The following is a 21,525-nucleotide window of genomic DNA, read 5'->3' as shown; positions in this document are numbered from 1 at the left end:
ATTCCCAATAGTTATTAATGGTTGCGTGTCTTCAGAAGGCTGAATTTCACCTTTGTGAATTAACAAGTATGGCCTCAATCCTGCAAAGGCTCGCCTACGTTCTTAACTTTACACACTATAAGTAGTTCCACTGGCTTCAATATTAATTAATTGTTACACATGGCAGACTTCTTGTCTGAGACTGGGACATGGGAGGTCATGTCCAGTGGTTGGAGCAGAAGCCATAAAATAAAAGAAGAGACACAGTAGTTCATATTGCTTAGTGGTTAGAGCAGGAGCTGGTAGTCAGGAGCAGGAACCCAAAATCGGAGTCCAAAAGCCAGAGCTAAGGGTCAGAGCGGGAGTCAAAAGTCAGGACTCAGAGCCACAGCTCAGAGTTGGGCAAGCTGGAGTGAGGCAAGGCAGGAGTGTGGCTGGGAGAAAGAACAATTCACAGCCATTTTGTTCTTGAACAGCCACCAAACTGTGGCTGGGCTTAAGCCAGGGGTGGGGAACCTTTTTTGGGTTGGGGGCTGCTGACTCACAGAAAATCAATTGTGTGGAGGGCAGCGGAGGTTGGAGTGCCAGCACAGGCTCCCCTAGGCTAGAGGGAGGAGGCCTGAGTCCTGGGGGCTGGATCCAGGCAAGCTGGGAACTGCATCTGTCCCCTCAGCCTCAAGTTCCCCATCCAGGATTTAAGCACTGGTTTGCTGATTCTTCCCACCAATCAGACAGGGCAGTCAATTAGGCAGCCTAATGCAGGCTGCTGCATTTGTTAAGTTGCCTGGAGACTGGCTTTGTTGCGAGTCCTAATTCCTAACCCTTGTCAAGTACAGTAGAGAAATATCTAACTCTATCTCCTCATTTTACAGATGTGAAACTGAATGTCAGGGGAAGTAAGTTTAAAATTTTCTGCCTTTTTCTTTATAATGTGTGTCTCATATTAGCTAAGTCAGAACACAAAAGCCAAAGAAACGAGTCAATGGAGAGCATGTCAAAATTCTAGTATGGTTATAAGGCAATGTAGCAGTGCAGCTTTCTCATTTGAAACTCAGACTGAACAATAACACTGAGCGCAACTTGGGAAAACTAACCAAAAGGAAAATGTGTATCAGTTTTTCTTTTGTTCTTTAAAGATCCTGTTCAAGGAAAGACTGAGCCAGCAGGTTCACCAAAAGGCTATTGAGTGTTTACTGGAACGTATTATGCAGGGTGGATTTTTTCTGGCCAGTTGCCATTTTTTAAAAATGTTGGTTGTGGTAGGCATTTATTAAAGATTGTCATTTAGCCAAGCAAAGACCTTTTGTTTTAAGGACACATGACAGTTTCTCTATTTTCTTTATGCCATTTTCCTCCTCAAAAACATGAACTATCAATACCACTACTTAGTACAGATTGGCAAAAACCAAAACCAGGATGTGTAGTCCCTGTTTTTGAACTCTGGTGAAATTTGTATCCAGACTTTGGAGCTCGTTTCTCCTTTTGTAGCAATATTTGTTCTTGGAGTTTTTTCTTCTTCTGTAATCTGATTTGTGTCTTTAAATTCTCTCAATTTTATAGGTTAGACAAGCTACAGATTTTGTTTCTGTGTATGAACATACATATCAGGGTCGAAAAAAATCTAAAGGTAAGACACATACCAAGATAAGATTTCTTTTGACTTTAAGAATGTTAGGCAAGTCCTGGGATGGGGATGAAAGTATATAGGAATAGAAGGTGGAAGAAACACAGTGAAGAGGCTTATAATAACAGCACTATGCTCTGTGGTTGATGTAAAAACTACAGTTCTTAATTCTAAAATAAATTTTAAATTATAATTTTTATGTAAATGTTTTTAATGATAAAGAAGGATAATGTGTTTTTATACTGTACAGTACTAGTGACTCTTTAGGCAAACTCACACTGAAGAACCTTGAAAATGACTCTCACAGAGTAGCTGTGGAATTCTTGTCATTTATATTCAACTAATTCAGACTGTGGTCTTAAAATTGGCTTCCTTCAATTGAGTTTTGTTATGCACTTGGCATGGTCTCACACCCAAACCTCCCATCTGCAGCCTGCACCTGCATTGCACAATATTTAACTCAAATAACTCTGAACTTCCTGGACCACTAAGGTGTCTTTAGGTTCACAGCTTGCAGTCTAGGCCATTCGTTACCATATGAAAGAGATTTGCGTGCAGTAAATAGTATAGATTTCCAGTTTCCGCAATTTTTCTTTTGTTCTTTGAAAAAGAGCTCCTCTCTTCCGAAGCATGCAGCCTGGGACGTGAAGGGCAGTGCATACTGTTTGTGGTTAGGACTTAGAATACCAGATTTGGGGTTCTTTTCTTTTTGCTGCATAATGGCAAAATATCAATGGGTTACATTTATTCCTTCACACAAAACACATCTATCAGCTGTATAAGCTGTTGAGGCTTTTCCATTTTTTATTACAAGATTGTTCACATAAACTAAATCCTACCTCTACCTTTCTGACTCTGGCATGGTTCTGCAGAGGAGCATGATTTCAGGGAACCATGCACCCCCTGTATCACAGAGCATATCTTCCCCGTCTGATGGAAAGGCTATGAGCACAGTGAGCTAAAGGCAAAACAGATGGGTGCTCAAAGACTCCAAAATAACACAGAACCAGTAGCCATCCACTTTGGTGATACAGACATTCCTCTGCCTTCCTGCCCTGGCTGATCTCTTTGGTGGATTGTCTGCTTCCTCAAAGCCTGGATTTGTCTCCATAAAGCAGAAGATATCTGGGATTGTAGAAAATGTCAGTGGACTATGTACAGCCGGTCCCCGACTTACAAATGAGTTACGTACCAAACACTAGGTTGTAAATCGATCTGTTTGTAAGTTGGATTACATTCACTTATGTACGGCTGTGCTGTTCATAAGTGCAGATTTCGTTCGTAACTCTGGACCAGCTGTATAGGAGGTTGGTTATAAATATGTACGTATGTAAGTCGATGCGTTCATAACTCGGGGACTGGCTGTACAATACTGCTAACTCTAAGCTTTCAAATATTATGAGTCTTCACTAAAAATCATGACAGTGGCTTTAAATTAAGATTTCAGATTATTATATATTGGGATCCTTTTGTTTACTTTCTGGCTTTGAACCTTTGAGTATGCTCTTGCCATGTCTTCATGTTTCCCCTGCAGCCATGAAGACTTTTAAAAAATAAAACCTGAAAATCTCACTTACATACTTGATGCCAGGATGTGGGGATTTGAGAACATCCAATATTGCAAGACTTTGGATAAAATTGTGATAGTTGGGAATAGTGCATATAGTCTGGTGTCATGCCTCAGGCTATGTCTACAACGGGAGGGTTTTGTGACAAAAGTGCTGTAAACATACAAAAGTCACCAAAAGTGAAAACCAGTCAAACCAGTTTTTCTGCCTCCCATTGTTGACATTTCATGGCCACATTGCTAGCTCCCTGTTGACAGACAGAGCAAAGCAAAGTGGGTAAGCATCCCACAGTGCAGTATTATGGGAAGGCAGAGCTGATCCCTGCACTTCTTGATATTCTCTGGTAGCTCTGTGAGCTCTCCTTGCTAAGGAATGTCAAAACAGCACAGCTGTCTCTCCAGTGTTCCCCCTGCAGCAGCAGTCTGCCTGTCACTGTGTTCCTAGCAGGGTAGAATAGGAGCATTCCAATTTGCTATTTGTTTGTTCCCCAAATGGAGCAGCTCACTCAGCAGTCAGATACTTCCCAGAGCTTTGAAAGGGGAGAGGCACATTCCTGCAGGGCAGCAGAAATCACAAAACTTTGAGCACAGCCATCAGAAGTCCACTTTTGTCAACAAAACCCTGTAGTCTAGACACATCCAGCCTCGGTGAAGACGCTCCTCTATCAATGGATTATTCACAGCCTGAGCAATATACCTATGCTGTTATCTGTCTATAGTGTAGATTGAACCTCTCTAGTCCAGCACTCTTGGGACCTGACTGGTGCCGAACCAGAGAATTTGCTGAACCACAGGAGGTCAATATTGTCTACAAATTCTACTGCCTACTGGACTCTTACAAGACATTTAGTGGTAATTTAGAGCACAGAATACTGAGAGCCAGGACTGGTGGCTGTAAATAAATTATATGGGACCAAGGAAACTTGGCCACAGCCATGATAACTGGACATCCGGCTAACTAAAATCATGATGGATCGCGGATGTTGCCAGATCAGAGAGTGCCAGGCTAGAAAGATTCAACTTGCATAAATAAGGTTCAACTTGTATGAACATTTTTGGTACTATTTGATTATAAATGATGATTGTATAAATAAGTAAGAATTACCTCTAAAGGGTTTAAAGATTGGAATGACACTATAGGATTCACTCACAGAGTTCTGCTATCAATACAGACACCTCCACAAGTGCAGTTATGGATTTCAAAGCTTTAATTTTAAACTTTAAATGCTTACTTTAAAAATGAAAATAAAGGGCCAGGTTCTTCACTGCACTTCAGTCCCTTTGTGCTGTTTTGGTGGTGTAAAGGAGTTGTAAACCCTATGAATTCAGACAGCTGAGGATTCCCCCACAACATAGGAATCCCTTAGTTACACAGAGCCAAGGTATCAGCTGCTTTGACACAGCCATCAGCAGTGGAGAGACACATACTGTCCTTTTGTGTACTCTCTCCTCAGTTACACTTAAAGTTCATTGGGTGCAGCAGAGACTGCTATTTAAAGTTTTAAAATGTTCAAAGAGAAGCATGAGACATGCACTCCTCAGCAAGTCAATCCCTCATGCAGATGAATTCCCACTTGGCTTCAAGTGCATATGTGAGTTTTGCAATACAAGGCCATGTAAGACTAAGGTTGCCAACCCTTCAGGATTGGCCTGGAGTCTCTGGGAATCAGCATTGATTTCCTGGGGACTATTATCAGCAATCTGTGAGATTTTAATAGGATATTTTAAGAGACTACATATATTGGGAAAAAAATCTGAATAGCTTCAGTCAGAGGTAGCAACAGTATGTAAGACCTGTGTGCCCCTTGCACTTTTAAAGAGGCACCACTTGCAAAAAGAGAATTGGAATAGTCTTCTCATTTAATCTCAATTTCCTGTTCTGCAAAGTAGGAATAATATTAGACTTCTATGCCGCACAGGAAGCATGTGAGACATAGAGCATGAGTGTGTTTGTAACAAATTTTGCAACGCTTTAGTGCACAATACAACTGTTCTGAATTATTATTGTAAAATACACACGTACCTATAGAAAGAGGTTTGGATGCATTCAGAGTTTCTTAGAATATAGTCATTATATTGAGATTAAATATGTGCAGTAGTTTTACAGTGCAAATTAAAGAGGAATTTTAGTTTAGAATCCTAACCACTCCCAATTTTTTTTGTTTGTTTTGAAAGCATGAAGAAAATTGGTCCAGTTAGATTTGAGTTATGAATGAATTAAAATTCTTTTCCCTGTATGTACCACTCATTGGCTGTGTCTACACTACAAAGAAAAGCCAGAAAAAGATGCGCAAATTGCAAACCACAAGTTGTGTATCTTTTTCCACTTTACTTTCGAAAGAGACTTTTCTGACATTTAGCCCATATACATGGGGCCAAATGTCAGAAAAAAAACCCTGTTTTCGAACTTCCCTTCTTCCTAATAAAATGAGGTTTACAGGGATGCCGAAAAAAATGCATTTGCATTTCCGAATTTTTTTTCCTTAGATGCGGCTGAGCTTTTCCGGATACCAAAGTTATCCCAGAAAAGCTCTGTAGTCTAGACGTATCCATTCACTTTTGCACATGGATAACTCAGCCCCAACACACTTGGCCTGATTAATAGATATTTTACAAATACAAGCATTAAGATATTTTGAAGAAACTTAGTTGAGTTGTTTTAAAATTATGTGTCCAAATTATCTGGCATATCATGCTTTGCCTTTGGCAAAGGACTTGAGGGAGTGTAGGGCAATGGTGGTTTCCTGATGCTATTGAGATAAATGGCATCCACTTGAGAGATACAAAATCTTGTCTTATGTTTTATGGCATAAACATAAGAGAGCAGTTAATCTTAATTCTGCATTTCCTGGGTTTGGAATGTTTGTACTTCAATTTTGTGATTACATTAATGGCATCTTTTTCATATGATAGAGTGTGTGGGTGTGTCCAGTTATGTGTTAGTACCTATGTGCAGATTTGTTATGACATAAAATGATAGTTTCTATAATACGAGATTATTATAGTACAGGCAGTCCCCGAGTTACGCGGATCCGACTTATGTCGGATCCACAGTTACAAACGGGGCGGTTCCTCTCCCTGGTCTCCAGCAGACCAGGGAGAGGAAGCAAAGCGGCGGAACACGCGGAACACAGGGCTGTCCGCTGCCCATGCGCTCCGCGGCTTGGCTCTGTTTTGCTCTGCTTTGCCCCCCCCCCCGTCCCCCTGGTCTGCAGACCAGGGGGACAGGGGGGGGGGGCAAAGCAGAGCCAAGCCGTGGAGCGCGCGATCAGCTGACAGCCCAGACGCGTCTGGGCTGTCAGCTGGCCGGGCGCTCCGCGGCTTGGCTCTGCTTTGCCCCCCCCGTCCCCCTGGTCTGCAGACCAGAGGGATGGGAGGATGGGGGGAGGCAAAGCAGAGCAAAGCAGAGCCAAGCCACGAAGCGCACTGCCAGCTGACAGCCCAGACGCGTCTGGGCTGTCAGCTGGCTGGGCGCGCCGCGGCTTGGCTCTGCTTTGCCCCCCCCGTCCCCCTGGTCTGCAGCTGGGCTGGGCTGGGCTGGCAGCTGGCAGCGCGCTCCGCGGTTTGGCTCTGCTTTGCTCTGCTTTGCTCTGCTTTGCCCCCCCCCCCCGGTCTGCAGACCAGGGGGACGGGGGGCAAAGCAGAGCAAAGCCGCGGAGCACGCGGGCAGCGGACAGCCCAGACGCGTCTGGGCTGTCCCGCTGCCCCCGTGTTCCGTGGCTTTGCTCCGGACACCTGTGGTACAGCAGCTGGGGTGCTGCCAGTTGGTCCCGTAGCGCCGCTCTGGGCGCTACTGGACCAACCGGGCAGCACCCCAGCTGCTCTGCCCCAGGCGTCCTGATTCAGCCACTGCTGGTCAGATTCAGCAGCGGATGAATCAGGACGCCTGGGGCAGAGCAGCTTGGGTGCTGCTGGGTTGATCCAGTAGCGCCGAGGAGTGGTGGCACTACTGGACCAACCCAGCAGCACCCCAGCTGCTCTGCCCCAGGCGTCCCCAAGTCAGCCGCTGCTGAAACTGACCAGCGGCTGACTACAGGAAGCCCCGCCCCAGGCTTCCTGGAATCAGCCACTGATCAGTTTCAGCAGCAGCTGACTTGGGGATGCCTGGGGTTCTTAAGTTGAATCTGTATGTAAGTCAGAACTGGCGTCCAGATTCAACCGCTGTTGAAACTGATCAGTTTCAGCAGCGGCTGAATCTGGACGCCAGTTCCGACTTACATACAGATTCAACTTAAGAACAAACCTACAGTCCCTATCTTGTACGTAACCCGGGGACTACCTGTACAGGTATCTGTATATATATCATTCATTCTCTGTTTTTTCACTACTGACAGTTCTTGAGGAATTACGCTTTTTTATCCAACAATTTTTCCTTTGCTTCTTATAAGCATCTGTGGAGTGGCCTTTGGAAATTGTATATCTTTGAGGAGAAAATAACTGTCATTCCATGGATTCTACTCTGCCTTGTTTCCTCAGTCTGAACATTTTTGATACTATTTGATTATAAATGATGATTGCAAAAGGAACACTTACAGCTGTCATGCTTATTCCCAGTTATTCCCAGTGATTTGACCAGTAGCAGGAAGCAAACTTTTCGAGGATAGACCCCTGTTTGGAATAGCTTGTTGGAAGGCACGATAGAAAGCAACTGCACAAAATATTAACTCACCAGCCTTGGAAAACTTTCAAGTTCAAATGGTATTTGATTTTAGAAGAGGAAGGACGGTCTTATGAGTAAACACAGGCCATATAGAGCATTTTCTCTAGATCTGCCACAGGTAACCTAAGAACAGAATTCTTAAGGAAATTACTAGCTTATTGGCCATTGACGTCAGCATGGGTCTTCCTATTGAATACAATAAACTTCAGATCTAGCCCTTAACCTGTGTTTTAGTATTCCCATCAAAGAGATGAGGATATTTACCTACTTTACACTCATTACCCACTGAGAGTTAAGGCAAATTGCTTGCCTGAAATGCCTTTGGCAATCCCAGCACACTGTGTGCAGAATATCATGGGGCAAGTCTATAAATACAAATCTATTTCAAGAGATCTTGTAAATAAAATGAAAAACAGTTATGATTTTCTTCTGCATGTCTATAAAGGACCTTGCGACCCAAGAACCCCTGGATGCCAACTGGCAGAAGGTACAGTGCTACATATGAGTATAGGCAGGGGGCAGGAACTGGGCAGTCTGGACCTGTCTTCTCAATATTAAACATGGGCATAGTTTGTGGAGGCAGGGGACTGCATTACCCCCCACACCCACACCCACACACACTGCAAGTCTTGGGAAGGTGCGGAGTGGTGCCTGTGGGAATTTCAATCCCTGGAGGGAGAGCTGATGAGAATGGGCTCCCTACTTCCAGCAGCAAAGTACAGCCCCTGCTGCTAGCAGCATTGCCTCTTCCTGGCAAGGAGGCAGAGCTGGGCCTTAGCCCTATGTTGTCATGAGGCCTGTACTCCTTCTGTGGCCCCGTGTCTGCTCCTTTCCTTCCTCTAAGGTGCTCCTCTTCCCCCCTCCTTATAGAAGCCAGAACTGGGCCATGATAAAAACTGTCCAGGGAGCCCATGGTACTTTGGGGAGCCCTGGATTCTCCACATGCACTGGGCAGTGCATACCAGAGGTCAGGGACATGGGCTAGGGGCTTCTCTCTGGCACCCTTGCCCCCCATCCAGGACAGGTGAAGGGTCCAGGACTCCCCAAAGTGGCCTGGACTCTCTGGGAGGTTCTTTGAAAGTCTGTGTTGCAGTGTTCATCATAATCAATGCAGAACATATGTATGGATGTAATATAACAAATATGTACATAACCTGTGCTCTGAAGATCTGTGTCTAAGACAAGTGTTCTCAGGACAAAATTTTTGGTGGCTTCTCTCCCACTTTTCCCTAAAGTACTTAATTATCTTTAGGACATAATTTATTAGAATCATAATACCTTATTTATTGGCAGCTAGGAAGTGTGAAAAGTGATAATAACAAACATACAAGTGTCACTTTTCACAGCAGACTTACTCAGACCCTGCAAGGGACAAATGAAGCCCTGGATAGAGGGTCCGGGGGGGGGGGGGAAGGAAAGGGGGGACACGGGAGTGCAGGGGCTGGAGCCCAAAGCCTGCTGCTGTGCAACCAGAGCTCAGGCCTGGATCCCAAAGCCCCATGGCCAGAGCCTGTCACCTCACCAGCCCTGGGCTGAAGCCCAAACCATGAGCTGCACCACCCCAGGAAGGGTGGGGAACTCAACAGCTGCTTCCCTTACAGTGTTGTTCCCCAGGTGACTCCAAGGGAGGCAGGGCCCAACCACTGCTGGTGACCCCACCAACCAATAGCATGGTGATATATCTAAGAGCAAAAGTTAGGGGGTCTACATTGCCCTCCCCCTTCCAATCACAGCCTAAAAGGCTGGGGCCACAAGAAAAAACTTTGGTGGCCACATCTGAGCAACACTGGACTAGGGACTGGACATCAGAAAGGTGAAATGCAGGTTCTCTTTCAGGGAAGAAATGTTTATCTACCTAGCTGTCTGTTTATATGTAAATTAAGTATTGTATGGGTCTCCATGTACTGTCTGAGATTAATGCTAATGAAAGATTGTGAAATCTTCTGAGAGAGAGGACATTTACAGGAAGAAGTGAATCAGTAAGGTTTGCCAGCCCTGTCTACAAGTAACAGCAATGAATTTTGAGGAGCATATCTATGGGATATACCCTCATTCCTTCAGTCTGAGAGGATGAGACATCAGGGGGCTTGGTTTAATGAGAAGTGAATCTCAGCCAAACTGGTTGAAAATGTTGGGAAAAGATCTTGGGGCAAGCTATCTTCTGAGAGAGAGAGAGGGAATGCCTGATTGGTTAAGTTTAGACTCTAGAAACCATATTTTTTATATATTACAATTTGTTTCCAATATTCTCACTTTTTATCATTTGATCCTCTCTTCTTTGATAATACATTTATTCTGGGTTTTACTCTATACAACTAAGTGCTGTGTGTTAAGTAAAGTAGGGATCCGGACTGGAATCTTATAAAGTGAACTGAAGAGTTCTAGGTGTGTTCAGCGGAACAGGGTCTGTGCTAGACTTTCCATCAGTGGGGCGCTCTGTGGTACCAGGGGAATTTTCTGCTGGCTATTTCCAGCTGGAAACCATCCACTTTATGTTGTTTGAGACTATGCCTACACCATACTGTTCTTCTGGAAAAAGCTACGCACATTGTGAACCACAATTTGTGTAGCTTTTCCCGCTTCTTTTTTCGGAAGAGTCTTTTCTGACATTTGGCCTGTCTACACTGAGCAAAATGTCAGGAAAACCCCCTTTTTTGGAACATCCCTTCTTCCTCATAAAACAAGGTTTACAGGGATGCCAAAAAAGCACCTCTGCTCTTCCAAAAAAAATTTTGGAAGAGCAGATGTGTGTCTGTAGTGTAGACATAGCCTGAGTGGTACAAAGCGAACAGATACCAGAAAACTGAGTTACTTTCTTTTTAAATGTAATAGCTAAGTAAACAGCAAGGCTGCGTCTAGACTGGCAAGCATTTGCTTTTGCGGAAAAACTTGCCAGCTGTCTACACTGGCCACTTGAATTTGCGCAAGAACACTGACGATCTAATGTAAGATTGTCAGTGTTCTTGCGCAAATACTATGATGCTCCCGCTCAGGAATAAGCCCTCTTGCGCAAATGTATTTCCGTTAAAAGTATTTGCGGAAAATCATGCCAGTCTAGACGCAGCCCAAGTGTATCTGCAGACCTTCAACCTGTCCTTTATGAGCTGCTGAGGGTCTGGTAGGACTTCAAGCGGGGTCTCAAAGAGGTAGCTGAAGTAGAAGAAATGGATGGAGGGAAAGGGAGGAAAAGGGGGATGAGGGGACCTGGCTTGTATGCTAATCTAAAACAGCACAGTCTTCAAGCTAGAGAGCATGGCTAGGCCCCACTGGCTCAGAATTATGCTATAGTCAGTTTGTAGACTGAGCTAGTCAGGGGAGCCCTTCTTTTTGGTGTATCAGCACAGCGAATCCCTGCTGCTCTGAACCAGACAGAATGGCTTTGGTGCCACACATCTGGACAGCACCATTCCATTCCACTCACTCAGGTAAGCAGTAAACAAAATCCATTCATGCAGCTGGACCTCTGTGCCTATGTAGAACCCCATGGCCAAACTCTAAGGGCATGTCTACACGTGGAAATTATTTCAAAATAACTAAATTTGATTTAACTCCCAATTTTACAAAATCGAAATACTGTGTCTCCATGACAGGGAAGCTTCAAAATTAGTCCGAGGCAGGCTCCGTCACTGTGGACACATTACCTCGACTTAGAGCCCCAGGGAGTAAGTAGTTATTTTGAAATAGCGGCACTGAGGTGTCCACACTAATGCTGTTTCAAAATAATTATTTCAAAATTACATTATTCCCTGAGGAAAGAAGGAGTAGAGATTTTGAAATAAGCAGCCTGCTATTTTGAAATAACGGGCTTGGCAGTGTAGATGCTCCATTTATAAATTTCACCGAAGGAGGGCTATTTTGAAATAACGCCGTAGTGTACACCAGGGTCTAGGGACTAAGTTATTTAATATGTGAAGTGCCATCCCCTATAAGGGCAAAATTTGACCTAAACTGGCAAAATGAACTATGGTAGTTTAAATGAAACATAATTGTAAATATTTCTACCGAGTAGTTCTAGAAGCAAAGCTTACAAATGAAGTCATGTCTGCACTCGCCACACCATTTTATGATTTGTTTGAAGTGTGTATACTTAAACAAAGTTGCTTACTTCTCAGAAAATCTTTCCCCTTTCTATAAGTAGCCCCATGAAGCAGAAACGGTGACTACATACAACATGATCTCCACACCCTTCAAGTTTTACAGCAATGCCAGTACTTTGGTCTTGTTGAATTGTTTGCTTATGCAGTAGGTGTGGAGCTCTAGTTTTGATAATCATTTCTTACCTTTTTTATGGCTGCACAGATAGACTACAATTAGACCTTTAAAGGCAACCAGGAATAATTATATTTTAAAATTGCCTATCTTCAGAGTTATAAGCCCAGTCTTGTGAGATGCCCAGCGTTCTCAATTCACATAGACTCTAAACAAGAATTGAGGTCATATAGCACATGACAGGGTCAGAACTTACATGCTTCACAACCCAAAGAACAAAGGAGACAGGAGCTTTCAACTTAGTATTTATTTCTTTTTGGGTCTGCCAAAGAATCTGGTTAATGGCTCCTCTCAAAAGAAGCTTTCCAGAATTCATTATGGGAGTTCATCGCAGCCATGGTGGAACAGATGTTATCAGTCACCCTAGGGGGGACATGGAGTTAGCCTATTCAGAGGAAGAATGATCCAGTAGTTAAGGTTCTTTTGTAGTGCTCAGGAGACCTGAGCTCATTTCCTGGCTCTACCATAGATTTCCTGTATGATCTTGGGAAAATCACTCTGGGTGGAATGCTCAAAAGGAGTTTGGCTTCTAAGGGAAGATAGGTACTTCATGCCTTTTGGGCATTCCAACCCTAGTCTGTATTTGCCTCACCTGTAAAATGGGGACAATAGAACTTCATAATCTCATTAAGATTCTAAGGGAATAAAACAGTGGCCATATAAGTACCCAAGCCCGCTGATGGGCAGAGGGGGAGCAGCAAAGGGGATAATTGCCCAGGGTCCTAGCAATTTAAAAGGGCCCTGGCCACTTCTGCAATAGGTCTGCCAAAATGTGTCTCTTGATTCAAAGATACTTTGTATATGCCCCATGCAGAATGTGGGGCAGGGTTACTTGGCTCCGGAACCTGCATGAGGCATATCAAAAGTATCTTTCAATCAGAAGAAGCTTCTGCAGCTTCCCCAGAGCAGGCAGGTAGGTCTGGGTAAGAGAGAGGAGGCACAGCACAGATGCCCTGGGGCTCATCCAAGCAGGGGTGGGTCATGACTTGGCTGCTTCAGGGCTCCTCTGGTGGGGGAGCAGGTGCTTAGGGTTTTTCTAGGTTCAAGGGGGCGGGGACTAGTGGCTCGTTCAAGGGTGGGCCAGGGGTCTTGTTTATTTCTTCCCTGGGGTCCAGAATTGCTGTCGGTGGGCCTGTAAATACCATAGATAGATTGACTGTAGGGGCAGATTAATGCAAATCCAAGCTATGCAGTACTGAAAAAAATGGTGAATGTTTAACTAGGTGTTGGTAGAACATGTGTGTCAGGCATAGTGAATAGAGAAGGAACCACCTGCCCTGATTCCCTCTTTAACATTCTTTCTGACCCTTTTTGGTGAACTCCGTTTCCAGATTCCTCGGGTGGATTTAAAAATCCTTGCCTAGAATCTGTCTAAAATTCAAATATCTAAGGGTATGTCTACACTACCCCGCTAGTTCGAACTAGCGGGGTAATGTAGGCATACCGCACTTGCAAATGAAGCCCGGGATTTGAATTTCCCGGGCTTCATTTGCATAAGCCGGGCGCCGCCATTTTTAAATCCCGGCTGCTTCGAATCCCGTGCCGCGCGGCTACACGCGGCACGAGCTAGGTAGTTCGGACTAGGCTTCCTAGTTCGAACTACCGTTACTCCTCATTCCACGAGGAGTAACGGTAGTTCGAACTAGGAAGCCTAGTCCAAACTACCTAGTTCGTGCCGCGTGTAGCCGTGCGGCACGGGGTTCGAACCAGCCGGGATTTTAAAATGGCGGCTCCCCGCTTATGCAAATGAAGCCCGGGAAATTCAAATCCCGGGCTTCATTTGCAAGTGCGGTATGCCTACATTACCCCGCTAGTTCGAACTAGTGGGGTAGTGTAGACATACCCTAAGTGAATCCCTTTCCTGCAACATTCTTCAGACAGATGTCTGTGACTTATCAGAAGATTGCTCTGATTGGAGTTTATTTACTGTATTCACTTCAATTACAAACCATATCCAGGCTTAGCTATGTTTCCTGATTGGTTATCTACCTCTTGTTTATGTTTTTCTCATCTTTCAGAATTGTTGTTTTCTTAAATATATTGTTTTTAATTCACGCCTAGGGTTGTGTGCAAACATAATGTGTGTGAAATTATACTTGTGACTGTGCATGCAATTTTACACTTGCACATGCAGGGTGGGTGAATACAAATGGTGAGGGGTGTTCATAAATGATAATTTGCATTTGCTATGGCTTGATTTTTGTATATAAGTGCAGTAAGTCTGAGTGCAGGCTATATATTTTGTGTGTACACATCTCTGTTTTGAAAAAAATGGCTCTTTTTGTCCAGTGCCAGCTCAGAACAAAGAAGAATCATTGTAAATGAGGATGAGCACTCATGAGAGTTGAGGAAAAATACTCTGGCACCCTGGTCCACAAGCAGCATGGATCTTACTGAGTATGTAAGTATTGTATGTGAGGAGGTTTAGAAGTCTGGCTTCTCTAAGTGGGGTGGGTTCTCAAGTTTCTCCCTTACCAGTTTTACATTCCAGTGAAGTGGAGCCTGCACAACAAGGGTGTCATTTACCATTGCCAGTTGGTTTACTTTTTGTCTTTACTGGGTATTTAGCAAGCAAGGATTTGTTATGTTTCCTGCTTTAGTGAGAATAACAAAGCTAAAATAGTAAGGCTCCATTTATGGCAATAGTCTCTAAGGGTAGGAGTGAGGAGTTTGTTGTTTTGAGTGGGTGAGTGGTATCTACACAATTGATTTTCCTGGCGTGTCTCTCTCATTATAATTTGATTATTTCATATTCACTAATCCAGCAATTTCTTGCTAGCTACTTTATTATGGGTTGGTTCTGTAGCCTTAACCATCTGCTCTAGAGATGGCTGTAAACCAAAACTACATTCCAGACTTTGCAAAAGTTTGGATCCAACCTTGACCTCTGTACACTTAGCTGAACCAAAACTTGATTATTGAATTTCCCAGGCATTTAAGAAACTTTTGGATCTAGATAGTATAAGTCAACTCCACATAGTCTCATAGACTTTAAGGTCAGAAGGGACCATTATGATCATCTAGTCCCGTGGTCACCAACCAGTAGATCGTGATCTACCGGTAGATCTCAGGGGCTCTAAGAGTAGCTCTTGAGCCCTCTCTGAACTGCATGCCTGTGCAGTACATTTACATTAGATTTCCTTATTTGAGGAGCAGCTACTCACCGAGCAACAACACAGGTGAGTAGCTGTGAGGAATGGTGAGAGCTGGGAGGCCGGGAGGGCTGAAACACCCCAGCCAGCTGACTGTGGCTTTCAGCTAAAACAGGCTGTCCCGTGCTCCAGCTGATCGGTGGCTTCTCCTCTGCACCTGCCCATGTGGAGCTTGGTGCACCCTGGCTGAGCGCCATGGCCAGCTGGCCGGGCAGCCACTTCTCTTCCCTCCAGCCCGGCTGCCCTGCGCTCAGCCCAGGGAGGCTGCATCTAGCTCCAGCTGTGCTGGAGCAAGCTTCCCAGGCTGAGCGCAGGATCACAGATACCCATCTGATGGACTGTATACGACTAGCAATCTCAGACTACAACCCAGACTTCAAGACACTGGCAGATAGTGTTCAGTTACAGGTGTCACACGGAGACTTTGTTATTGGAAGAAAAAATATACAATTATCAATACTTGATTTTAGATTTACAAAATAGCAGAGAATAAAATGTATAATTGTAAATGCTTCATTTGACATTTAAATAGCATGAATTAAAAACAGACCATTTATTTCATAACTATAAATATGTGATTTTAATTTTATATATTACATAATTTAAAAATATACACTCTGTAAAACAGTTTAAGGGCTGGGGATAGCAAGTGATGGACAGGAGAATAGAGAGGGCGTGGCTTCAAGGAAGGGACAGGGCTTCAAGGAAGGGGCGGGGCAGTAGATCTTCTCCTGTTCTGAGACTTAAAAAGTGATCTTGGGTGTAAAAAGGTTGGAGACCACTGATCTAGTCCGACCCCCTGCACAATGCAGGCCACAGAGACATCTAAGTTTCCCATATTTTTGTAGAGATGAACTTGAACCCAACCCTGGATCTTGGTTTGGCTGGAGTTTGTAGCACAAATTTATGTCTATATGAATTAAATGTGAACACCAACTCAGAAAAATGGAAATGTTTGGATTCAAATCCAAAGCCTAAACTTACAAATTCTCCCAAACTTGGATCTGGGATTTTGGTTTGAAATCTATAAAAATCCAAAATTTGGGTCTATAGTTTTGTTTCTGGCCCTTTAAATTACATTTTGTCTCTGGGATTTATAACCCTTTCCTAGCACCTATTAATTATTATTATTATTATTATTATTATTAGTTACCTTTGAGTCCTCCTACCAGATATCTACACTAGTATCAGATCTAGGTTCAAATTTCAGTAAGCTTGCTTTTTATACATTGATACTAGGTGTGTCACCCTGTCGTAAAAGTCATTGGACTTGTCACATTCACTATTAATTGAGCTACATGTTCAGTGTTACATGTGTGGCTCCTGAGAGGCAGGCATCATTTTTCTATACAGATCACTTGAATAGCCATCAGCAGATATCCTTATACATATTAACAACACTCCTCTGTTCAGTTAGCTATGGATTAAGAGTCCGGTCCAATGCCCGCCAAATTCAGTTGAAAAACTCCCATTGATTTCTATGGGACCTGAATCAGATCCTAACTAGAGATAAGTATTTCTCACTAAATGGACTATCCACTTACTGTGAAGAACAAATTATTTACATTTTCTATTCAAATTCAAATTTCAGGAGCAATCAAATTGGTGAGATAACATTGTTAGCAAAATAGGGAAAAAGTTGTAGGGCCTGAAGCTTCCTTGGTCACAGGTGCCTCCAATGCATTGCCAGAACATGAGATCTAAGGGTATGTCTACACTACAAAGTTAATTTGAAATAACAGCAGTTATTTCGAATTAACTTTAATAGCATCTACACAGCCAAACCGCTATTTCAAAATAAATTCGAAATAGTGGAGCCCTTATTTCAAATTTGCTAAACCTCATTCTATGAGGAATAATGCCAAATTCAAAATAGCTAATTCAAAATAAGTGCTGTGTAGACACTTATTTCAAATTAGGGGGCCTCCAGCCCTTCCCAGGGAGCCCTGGTGGCCAACCAGGAAAACTTGTCTGCTTCCCCCCAGCCCTGGAGCCCTTAAAGGGGCAGATTCTGGCCACAGTGCCTGTGACAGTTGCAAGTCTGCCAGCACCCAGCCAGCAGACCGTGCACCTGGCACAGCATGAGCCAGCAACCCGCTCCCACCCAGCCCTCCACCGCTCCCCAGGACCAGGCTGGCAGCTCCCAGCAGCCTGCAAGGGGCCGCAAAAGGCGGGCGCCTTCCTGGTCTAGTGCGGAGACCGTGGACCTCATTGAGGTTTGGGGAGAGGACTCCATTTCCCATGATCACCGTACTAGGCGCAGGAATGCCGCCTTCTACAGCCTCATGGCTGCCAGCCTGGCCACCAGAGGCCACATGCGCACCCAGGAGCAGGTGTGCAGCAAAATTAAAGAACTTCTGCAGGCCTATGCCAGGGCCTCCCAACTAGGGGCTGATCCGGACACCTGCCCACAGAACGAGGCCCTGGACTGCATCCTGGGGGGGTCAGATGGTCTGTGCCCGTCAGCAGTCTCATCCGAGGCCGGAGAGGCCTCCACATGTGAGTGACATCATGGTCCCCTTATGTGGGGCAGGGAGACGGGAGGGAGCCCAAGGACCATGCACGTCAGCCTTGACAACCACGGAGCAGGTGGCAACCTGTGCATCTGCTGTGCCATCCAGGACATGTGGCCCCAACTGGGGCCCTGGCCTGTTCCCCACACGCGCCTACACGTGAAGGCACATGACAGGCTCCTGACCCCAGGGAGAGACACTGCACACTGCCCTCCCTCCAGACGCCCCCTCTACACAGAGGCAGGGCACATCTCCTCTCCCCCTCCCCCCACACTTCACACTAGAGGCAGCGCAGGGGCTGGGGTGCAGTCCTGGGCCAGCTCACACTCCCGGGGATAGCAGGACAAGATGGTGCAGAGACCTGCTGTCCTCGCCTTGCAGAGGGAGGCTGGTTTTCACCCACTGTGTCCCCAGGGAGAACTGACCACGTCTTTTGTTCCACTGCAGCTGCAGCACCTGCGAGTGCAGGATGCACCACCGCACTGGAACATCACCCGCACCCGGGCCAGCAGGTGCACCCGCAACCAGGAGGAGTTCCAGAGGCAGCAGCTGCGGTTACAGGGATGGCAGGTCCACAGCCAGGAGCAGTGGGTACAAGAGGACTTGCAGCTGCGGCGGGAGAGCTTGTGGGAGCTGCGAGAGCAGGGCCATGCCCTCCACGAGCACCTGCAGGCCCTGACGGACCGATTCTTGCCTCCTGCTGCTCCTGCCCCTCTGACCACCCCAGCTATCACTCCTCCTCCTACCCCTGCTCCCCCTCCCACTTCTTCAACCCCCGCCATCCCTCCTGCCTCACCCTCCATACCCAGTGCCCCCCAGGAATGCTGAGGCCCCCGCACCCGCAATGCTGCGAGATGGGAGGGATGGCAAGACCCCCAACCCTGAGCTTTCCCTCCTTCTTCCTCCCCTTGCCTCCCTCTTCCAGCTCCCTCCTCCCACATTTCCCCCCTCCCCTCTCCCGCCCTCATTCCCTCCCTTCCCCCAACCCCAGTTATGTTAAATAAAGAGTTTTTTGTAGCAACACAGCTGTTTTTATTGTATATCAGGAAGGGGGGTTAGGGAGGGGAAATGAGGAGTACAGCTAGTTCGGATTAGGAAGCCTAATCCGAACTAGCTACTCCGTGCCGCATGTAGCCGCGTGGCATGGGGTTCAAACTGCCGGCATTTAAAAATGGCGCCGGCCGGCTTCATGCAAATGAAGCCCGGGAAATTCAAATCCCGGGCTTCATTTGCAAGTGCGGTATGCCTACATTACCCTCCTAGTTCGAATTAGGAGGGTAGTGTAGACATACCCCTTGAGCTTTGGGGCTTTATCAAGTGAAGTGTTTTGAGGTACAGCGCTCAGTCAGTGAAGAGCAGTAAATTCCCAGCAAGCACAGTAGCTACTTTCCAACTCGAAATTACTCAGCTCTTTAAACACTTTTATTTGCCAAGGTTAAAACCAGTCTACACTGAGGAATTAACCCCTATTCTTTTTAAGGAGTTACATTGAATTTAGGCACACAGTTCTTGTTTGATATCTATCTACAGAATCATGAGGCTGTCAAGAAAAACCAATTTATTATGACTTAGTTGAGCATAAAAACCAAGAGAATACCCCCTCCAATCACTAAAACTGTACTTTGAAAGGGTCTTCCGATTTACAAACTGGCCAATCTGGGTTCAGCCAAACTAAAGAAACAAATGCTCCCTAGATCAGACCGTGCATGCTCAATTTCACCCTCTAGTGAATTAGGAAAGGCAGGTTATGAACAGCTCTACAGTGTTATTTATAATACAAGTACTACCTCAACCATAGCACTTCTCAATTAAGAGGCTATATTACATAAATAGTTATAGGGGACAAAAATAATTATTCACTGATGGTCATGTTTGCACAATCAAGCATTATGATTAATAAAATGACAGATCTTTTTCAGGTTGCTTGTCCACTAAGCCCTCTCTCATCATATTTAAGAAGTACAATAATGTCTGAATAATGGAGATAAGACATCTTGCAGAAAGAACGTCAAGTAGTGAAATGCTGGAAGAAATCACTTTCTTAAGGAAATATACTGATGCTACAGAATCAGAGTTGAGAGGAGAGACAATAGAAGAAGAAATACAAAGACACAGCGGAAGAAGTCTTTAAGGTGCTGCAGGACTATTTGTTGATTTTTAGGTTTATACACTGAAATGTAAGTCCATTATTTATATTCCTATTGTTTTTATAATATGGTAAATGAGAAAGCAATCATAGTTTCAGAAATAGTGTGCCGTGACACTTTTGTATTCTTATGTCTGATTTTGTAAGCAAGTGGTTTTTACTTAAGATGCAACCTGGAGGTACAGAAAAAAATTAGATTCCTGAAAGGGGCACAGCAGTCTTGAAAGAATGAGAGACTTCTACAAAGAATCACATTGTAACTAATTTATCATTGGGATTTTCATTTCAGGCAACAAGGAAGAGGAACTATTAATATAAAACTAAAGAGCATTTACTGATAAGATCATAATTGCTATTTATATTCAATCAGTAAATAAAAAGTGAGCATGAATGTGCAGATTGGTGAGTTTTTCCACCTATATAATAAAAAGTATCCACTAGAGATTATCAGAGAATGGCAATTTTTGGATTTGTTTTTGTCCATAATTGGCATGAAAAGTCAATCCTGAAATATGTGAATGAACAAAATATTCCAAAATATTTTGATTTGGAAACATCAAAAAGGTCTTATCAAGACAAAATATTTTATAATGTAGAAATGTTACACTCTAATATAAAATATTGAATATATAAACATGATGAAATTGATATTATACTGTGATACAAAAGTGAAAACAAAATGAAGTGGAACAAGAAAGTGGAAATGAATAACTCAGAACAACATGATATGAGAAAGTTTAAATGAAATATCCTGCATTGATTTAGAATCTTTTTGAAACTTTTCTGTCAAAAATTTTCTCAAAATTAGTATATTTCCACAAAACATTTCAATTCTATGAAAGATTCTTTCCTGATCGAAAGCAGCTTTAACTTTTTCAATCAATTATTGTATCCACATTTCAAAATACAGTTCCATGCAGTGTTGTTGTTTTGAAAGGTAAGATTGCTAAACCACGAATATTCTTTCCTTATGGTAAAACACTGAATTCTTCCTATTTGTTACATGTTTGTCTGGCATTTTATAAAAATAATCTAGAAATGTTACTGCTTTATTTTTGCCAGACTATATATCGAGTTTCTTCTCCATTTTTAGTTTAGCCCTTGTATTTTCCTGTGCAATCCCCACATGGTGTTAAACTTCCCCTTGCTTACTAATTTAACCATTTGATGACTGCATAACATGCCTGATTCTATGGAGCAAAGCATATCTATGTAAGAACTTCTCTTGCCCTCCTCACTGCAGTAGCTGAGCATCTCCCAAGTATCTCTCACTCTTTACCTTCTCACCATATGGGAGTGGCATCTTGGTTTGTTTATAATCTTCTGTTTGGTGCATGTGTGTGTGAGAGAGATGCTTACTGAAGCAAAGCTATGTCTAAGAAATTAATTTTGCATTTCCAATGCTGCCCCTTGGTACACGCTAGGATAGGTCACTTCAAAGGACCAACACTCTGTCAATATTATAATGAACTTTAGTGGTTCACAGTGATGTCAGTGGGGCAGCACAGATCTGTGCTTGTTTTGACTCCTATACTAGGTTTATTTTCCCCAGTTCATTAGAAAAATATTATTCCTGTACAAGGCAGACCCAAACAGAATGTCTGGGGGGTAATGC

The 21,525-nt window shown here is 44.1% G+C and overlaps 1 long non-coding RNA gene across 1 annotated transcript; it reads left to right on the top strand.

The window, feature by feature from the left end:
- Positions 1-1,539: 1,539 nt before the first annotated feature.
- LOC142829659 (uncharacterized) lies at positions 1,540-18,738 on the top strand. Its single transcript, XR_012904324.2, has 3 exons — positions 1,540-1,606; positions 14,389-14,500; positions 18,212-18,738. It is a non-coding gene; the product is annotated as an uncharacterized LOC142829659 (long non-coding RNA).
- The last annotated feature ends 2,787 nt before the right edge of the window (positions 18,739-21,525 follow it).

This window comes from Pelodiscus sinensis, chromosome 4, assembly GCF_052426305.1.
Source record: "Pelodiscus sinensis isolate ZL-2025 chromosome 4, ASM5242630v1, whole genome shotgun sequence".
NCBI classification, from domain to species: Eukaryota; Metazoa; Chordata; order Testudines; family Trionychidae; genus Pelodiscus; species Pelodiscus sinensis.
This window is presented reverse-complemented; position numbering and strand designations above follow the sequence as displayed.